A 7,688-nucleotide genomic window follows, 5' to 3' on the forward strand; every position below is an offset into this window, starting at 1 on the left:
TAGTTTGTGTACACCCTTGAGTTCTCCTCTAGATCCCGTGGGTTCGTTCACACACTTCCCTGGCTTACCTACGGCATGCCCGCTCCTTCCTCCTCTCCCTTTCCATTTCTTCCATTTCTCCTTTCTTTCCTGTTCAACAGTCTTTCATGTAGCCCAGGCTGACTATAAACTTGCTGTGTAGCTGAGGCTGGCTTTCATTCCTTTCCTCCCTGCCTTCATGCCCCAAGTGCTGGGATTACAGACATGTGCCACCATACTTGGTTCTTGCTGCTCCAGTTTCCATTGTAGATAGAAAACCCATGGGCATTATCCTTTTAACATTTCTTTCATAAATGACTCCAGTGACCTAGTGCTCCATATTATGACCTACCCCCCCTTCACTGTTGAAAGCAGAGATTGACTTTGTTGTTCGTTGTTATTGTAATTTTCAAAAATATTTTCTAAAAGTTTAGGATTACATGTATGTGTTATGTGTCTTTGTGTGTGTGTGTGTGTGTGTGTGTGTGTGTGTGTGTGTGTGTGTGCATGTGGGTTGTCTTTGGAGGTCACAAGAGGGCATTTGGTTCCCTAGACCTGGACTTACCGGTGGTTGTGAGCTGCCTGATACAGGTACTGGGAGGTGAATACAGTTCCTCTGTAAGAGCCACGAGCAGTCTTAATCACTAAGTCACCTCTCCAGCTCAGCAAATTGTTTTCAGTTTATAAAACTAGAATTTGAATCTCTCAGAAAGGGTATGGGAAGAAGTATGTGCATGCTTTGGGACCCCATCACTCTTGCCTTGGTGACTGCACCTCATTTAATGTGCTGTGGATGGGCCATTTAGATGCCTTTGACATGTTTTATTTGTTTTTGATTAGAAAGTTAAAAAGCTACCACACCTATAATCTGATTCCTTTCCTTACTTCGTTGTTGATAAGACCCAGGCACATTATAATTTGATACATTGCTCAGGGACACCAAGCGAGCTTTTTTGTTTTTTTTGACATGTCATATTCTTTCCAATTTTGAATTCTTTCTAGTCTGTTCTTCTCTTCAGAATCAGTAAAATGTAACCGCATTAAGACGGCTAGGCCTAGGGTAGGGTAGGGGACTGCACACACCTTTGAAAACTCAGCAATTCGGGGGCAGAGGAAGGACGATCAATATTACCTTGAGGCTAGCCTGATCTACACCTTGAGTTCCAGGTCAGCCAGTGAGACTCTGTCTCAATTGAATGAATGAATGAATGAATGAATAAAAATAATAAAAAACAAAGAAAAGAAAAGAGAAGGCTAAACATCCAAATTAGGTTCCTGCAATTGGAGTTGTTGACTGGTGTTTAAGCATCCCAAGCAGTTTGGGAATTCTCTCTGGGGTTCTTCGGAAGATTTTGTTAATATCTGAATGAACGAGTTGTGGGAGTCAAAGGTGGTTTAGAGGAATAAATAGGCAAAGCTATTTTTATCCTAAAGATGTTTAAATTTGTCATAAGCATTTCTGACCAACTTGTGAGTAGTTTATAGCTGTGTTTACAAGCTCTAGCTTGTGCCCAAGGCTGAGCAGGTCACCATGCCAACGCCTTCCTGTGCTCTTTGGAAGGCAGAGAGTGGAGCTGTTAAATGAACTAGAACCAGTCATTGTGACTGACCCCAGGTTCTGTGGTGCGGATTTCCTCCTGAACTTCTGGTTAGTTTAATTTCATTCTGGAAGTATATATTTTCTCCTAAATCCCACGGCAAGACACAGTTTCCACCTCTTTATACTGTGACTCCAACATGTACCATGTCTTGAAGGGTTTCTCACGGGCTCTGCCTGTAAGTGATGGAATTTCTGGCTGGCTTTCTGTGGACTCTCCTGATTCAGAGCTTCGCAGCCAGCCAGGGTCCTGGGTCATTCGCTTTAAGCCACTGACCTCCCGTTCTGCCTGGTTCATGCTCGGCTTTTCTCTCTTGTTTCTCAAGCCATCGTCTTTGGCTGTAGGAGGAATGAGCTGTGTGGATCTTCAAGTGCTCGGACTGGAGGGTGGAGGCCGAGCTCCCAGGCATCGGGCTTGCCTGGTGCATCAGTTGTGGTAATGTGGAGAACAATGAGTAGAGGAAGCTAGAGTCTCCTTGTCGGTGCCTGGAGCCTGCAAGCGAGTTTGCACCAGCAGTGAATTGAGTCTGTTCCCTTCTCCCTAATCACATAGTGATCTGAGGCTTCTAGTCAGAAGCAACTGGAAACATATCAGAACTGGTGAGGCTTTAGGCATGCAGTCAGTCCTTAAATGTTAGCCTTCATCTTTTGAAAGATGATGACAGGTAGGTTCGGTGGTGGTATGAAAAAAATGGTGAAAGTCTTTGGATCTTAAAGAATAAAATAAATGTGTTAAGGAAGTTTTTATTTACTTATTTTTATTTTTTATGTACTAGCCCGAATGTATGTATGTGTGCTATGTGCCTGCCTACAGGTGCCTGTGAGGGTCAGAAGAGCTACCTCCCACCTATGTGAGTGGTGTTGGGAACTGCTGTTTTTGTTTTGTTTTGTTTTGTTTTGTTTTGTTTTGTTTTGTTTGTTTTGTTTTTTTGAGATCATCTCTTGTAGCCCTGGCTGGCCTAGAACTTGCTTGGTAGACCAGGCTAGCCTCCAATTCAATAGAGATAACCTTCTTCTGCCTCCTGGGTGCTGTGATTGAAGGTGTGTGCCACCATACTGGCTCAACACACTTGGGTATCTCCACAGAAGAAGGCATTGGATCTCTTGGAACTGGAGTTATAGATGTTGTGAGCTGCCATGTGGTTGCTGGGAGTTGAACCTGGGTCTTCTAGAAGTGCAGCCAGTTCTTTTAACCACTGCACCATCTCTCCAGCCCTTCACATTCCAGGAAAGGTTACATGGAAGAGTCAGTGTGGACCCAGAGATTAGGTAGGTGATTCTACATCCTGGGGTGAGCTGATCTGTCTCAATTGCAGGTAATGCTACTGGAATGCTTTGGGGAACTTGATGTGTGTGCGTGTGCGTGTGCGTGCGCGCGTGCGTGCGTGCGTGTGTGTGTGTGTGTGTGTGTGTGTGTGTGTGTGTGTGTGCATGCGTGCAATAGGAAGGTGATAGCAGCCTGTGGCTGGAAGCAGGAGAGAGGGTCAAAGGGTGAGTCCTTGGTACATTGGTCTCCCCAGAGGAGGGAAGAGTGTTCTCATAGCAGTCTTTCCTCTTCCTCAGGCAAGGTGACTGAGGACAGGGAGAATGGTAGAAGGTCACTTTCTAGTGTTCTAGGAGTGGAACAGCTCTGATAATGTCTGGACCCAGATGGAGAGATTGACAGCCTGCTTGATTTTGCTGGTGGAACGCTTGAGTCTTCTCCAGAATGATAATGAGACCACATGACCAATGCAGTAGTATTAAGAGAGGGCTGTTCCCTTGAAGGAAATTCGTGTCTCTGTGAAAAGAAGTGGAAGGAACTTCTGCCAAGTATAGGAGGCACTGTCTAGAAGACAAAAAGTCTATTGGCAACTTGACCTGGGACTTTCCAGCCTCTAGAACTGTTTTTGTTGTTTACAAATTACCTAGCTCAAAGTGAGTTGTTATACTAGCACAAAAACACCAAGACAGTTGTCTGGAACTTTCCAATGAATTATTTATACAACTCTGAGATATTTATACTTCCATGTAATCATCATCATCATCGTCGTCGTCATCGTCATCATCACCCTCCTCAGCTTCATTTTTTTTTTTTTAGGACAAGTTCTTTCTGTATTGTTGTCAGTCCTAAAATTTGCTGTCTAGAACAGGCTAGTCACAAACTCACAGGGATTTGCCTGCCTCTGCTGGGATTAAATGTGTGTCACCACACAATGATTTATACTTCTGATTTATAGCTAAGGAATTTGAGCAATGTGTCTTGACTCACTGGCCTTCTATGTAGGTGAACAATGACCTAACCTAAGTACTTCTAACTTTCTAGCATAGGTTGTCTTGTGATACCATTCTGCCTGTAAAAATGATGTGTGTTGGTGTGTGCTCCTTAAATTCACTGCAGACGTAGGGTAGTCATCAGTCATTTGAGGCATTAGACCTTAACTGTATACAACTTTCCTTAGTGCTTGCGGTTGGAAACACAGAGTCTTAGGTACTTTTCCGTTGCTCCAATAAGACACCATGACCAAGGTAATTTATTAGAAGAAGGCTTTATTAGGAGCCTATAGGTCCAGAGGGTTAGTCCATGACCATCATGGCAGGGAGCATGGTAGCAGTCAGGTAGGCATGATGCTAGAGCAGTAGCAGAGAGCTTATGTCACACTCTACAAGTAGATACACAGAGTGGGGAGAGAGAGAGAAAGAGAGAGGGGGAGGGAGGGAGGGAGGAAGAGAGAGAGAGAGGGAGAGAGAGGGAGAGAGAGGGAGAGAGAGAGAACTAGGAGACATGCTGGCTTTTGAAATCTCCAAGTCTAGCCCCAGTGACACACCTTCTTCAAGGCTACACCTCCCAATCCTTACCAAACAGTTCCACCAACTGCTCTGAGTGTATGTGCACCATTCTCATTCAAATTACTGCACAGAGTCTCCATTTTAAGCGGTTTTTCCTTTCTCATTGCATCTATCTCCATGTAGACATGAACTCTAGACATCGCACGGGTTGCACCTTCCTTATGTGATGGGCACTGAGGGTGTGTCCTATTAGCAGTCCATAGTGTGCGGGAATTCCTCCTTCTAGAAGGTGGTACCCAAGCTCCTGCCATTTGTAACATGTACAGCACGTGCTGAACCCAGAGCGGGGCTAGGTGGGATCCTGACTGAATTCACTAGATCTGTGTCTCCTGTTCCTTCAGTTTAGGATTTAAGAAGAAGAAACCAGAGGCTGTGGAGATGGCTCAGGCTATAAAGTGCTAGCTGTTCAAGTTGAAGACCTGGGTTGACATCCTGCCTTAGGGTTTCTAGTGCTGTGAAGAGACACCATGGCAACTCTTGAAAAGGAAAATGTTCAATTGAGCTGGCTTACAGTTTCAGAAGATCAGTCCATTATCATCATGGCGGGAAACGTGGTATGCAGGCAGACATGGTGCTGGAGAAGGAGCTGAGAGTTCTTCATCTGCAGGCAGCAGCAGAAGACTGAGTGCCACACTGGCCATAGCTTGAGCATACGACACCTCAAAACATGCTCCATAGTGACACACTTCCTCTAACAAGGTCACATCTACCCCAACAAAGCGATACCTCCTAATAGTGCCAATGTCTGTGGGCCAAGCATTTAAACACTTGAGCAGGGCAGAGACAGGCTGATCCCCGGAGTTTGCTGGCCCCCCACCCTAACTGAGTTGATGAACCCCAGGTTCAGTGAGAGTATTTCTAGTCAATGGCATGTCTACTTTAATTATATGTCTCATTAAAGTCAGTTTGGGTTACATCCAACCTCTGTCTGGTTAGTTCATTTTCTTTTGTTCCCAATTTTCAAATTCTAATTAAGCTTTTGTATACCTCCAATTTAAAGCAGTTTGCAAGTTTCCTTAAGAGAGGCCAGTTACTAAATGAAAATTTTAATCAAATTCATTTACGCGTGGATAAATTATCTATTTGAATTTGAAAAGAAGTCACAAGTAATTGGTTTTTAAGTGGCAGAAGGAAGAGTTGGGGTCACATTTAGAGGTCAGAATTCTATTTCAAAGTACAGCAGTTCCAGTGACTCCAAGGGCCAGGCAAGGTAGATTTACACTGGCAGCTTTCTAAGTGTTGACGGGTCTTGAGCTTAGTTAGCAGATTATTGGAGCAGCTGTTTTTTGTTTTTTGTTTTTTGTTTTTTGTTTTTTTTTTGAAGACTCAGAAAATAGGATTTGAGGCAGCCTGAGCTGGGGGACTCACTGGCATCAGCTACCAGAGGGTAGCTCACTGGGTATACTCTTAAGAAGAGGGGGCGGGGTATCGAGACTTGGCAAGCTGTGGGCTGGAAGACAAGGGAAGTGGCACTGGAGAATGTATGGTGTAGTGAGGTCAGAGTAAGTGAGGGTGGTTGGAGAAAGGGGTGGTTAGGGAAAGTGGAAGGAGATAAAGGTGTCTTGGGGTTCCTGTAAAGAGCCCATGAAAGCAACAGTCTGTATTAGTCCATGAAGATATAACCTGTATTAGGTACTTTTCTGATGCTGTGATAAAAGTACCTTACAGAGGTAGCTTAAGGAAAGGAGGAAAGAAGAATTCCCCCCCCCCCCTTTGGGCTACAATTTAACAGGGTATAGTAAGTGAGTGTGTGTGTGTGTGTGTGTGTGTGTGTGTGTGTGTGTGTGTGTGTGTGTGAAAGTCTGTTTCTGTGTGTCTCTATCTCTTTCTCTGTCTCTGATCTCTCTCTCTGTGTCTGTGTCTGTGTCTCTGTCTCTCTCTCTCTCTGTGTGTCTGTATCTCTCTGTGTGTGTGTATGTGTCTGTCTGTCTGTCTGTCTGTCTGTCTGTCTCTCTCTCTCTCTCTGTGTGTGTGCATGTGTTCACGGTGGAGTTCGTGTTGGTGGGAGTTGAGTTCTGAGACTCCCGTCATTGTGATGGATCAGGAAGTAGAGATGGGCAAGCTGGTACTCATCATACTTGTCCCAAGGACCCCTTTTATTTAGTCTGGGACCCTGGCCCATGGAAGAATGCCGTTTACACTCAGGGAGGATCTTCCCTCTTCAGTTAGCCCTCTCTGGAAAAGCTCTCACAGACTCCCCACCATGTGTCTCATTAATACCCTATATGATTATTAATGCAAGCCAGCTGACAATCAAAATTAACCATCATGCAATCTGTTGGTGGAGATGCTTGATATCCCAGACTGGATGTCACAGGCACAATAAAATTGGCATAGGTAAATGATAGCCATCATCAAAAGCAGGCAAAGGTTGGGTACTTTCCTCTCTTCCAGAGCCGGTATGGACATTTCTATTTCATTTATCTTTCTGCTGGGAATTCCCATGCGCGAGATACTGCTGGCGTGATCATGGCTGTCGAGAAGATGTTTGATGAGTTGAGATTGTTCCGCCCCTATGGAGTGTGCACATAGCATACCTGATAGTTTCCTGATTGTCTCACCAATGGCAACTTTATGTGCAGGGAGGCAGCTCATCATTTGTCGTCAGAGTGGCCAGGAACCCACTCTCTTAAGATAAGTCATGTTATCTTAGCAAAATTACTAAGCACTTTTATAGGAAGTTTCTAGGCCAACAGGAACCTGATGGATCATTCACATGAGATCCAGATTTTGCTATTCAGAGCGTTTTAACACTGCAGGGTAAGACGAGGAGAGGCAAGCACTCGTTCTTTACCTCCTTTGGATGACAGTACAGTTTACCTAAGACAGCATTATTACACCTGTGCCCATAGCATCTCCATAAAGGTTCTCTAATGAAATTTATACCAGAGATTGACAGCAATCCTTCTTGCTCCTGTCACAGACCTAGTTAGTGGCTGTTACAGGACCAGGGAACCAATATCCCCACTGTAACACCAGGTGTGCTTGGAAGGACTATCATGTTTAAGATAGTAGTAACTTTTAAAAAAAAATTAATTTATGTGTATATACATGAGTATAATCTATGTATACCATGTGTGTGCAGTTGTCTGTGGAGACCAGAAGATGGCACCAGGTCAGAGTAATAGGCAATTGAGAGCTGCCTAATACTGGTGGTGGGAGCAGAACTGGGCTTCTTCCTAGAGCAGCAAGTGTCCTTAACTGCTAAGCCATACCTCAGTAGCAACTCTTAATTTAAACGTAT

The 7,688-nt window shown here is 44.4% G+C and overlaps 1 protein-coding gene across 2 annotated transcripts in view; it reads left to right on the forward strand.

The window, feature by feature from the left end:
- The window catches only part of Mboat1 (membrane bound O-acyltransferase domain containing 1), a 110,244-nt gene that overhangs the window by 21,810 nt on the left and 80,746 nt on the right, over positions 1–7,688 (forward strand). The window lies entirely within an intron of this gene.

Source organism: Mus musculus, chromosome 13, assembly GCF_000001635.26.
Source record: "Mus musculus strain C57BL/6J chromosome 13, GRCm38.p6 C57BL/6J".
NCBI classification, from domain to species: Eukaryota; Metazoa; Chordata; class Mammalia; order Rodentia; family Muridae; genus Mus; species Mus musculus.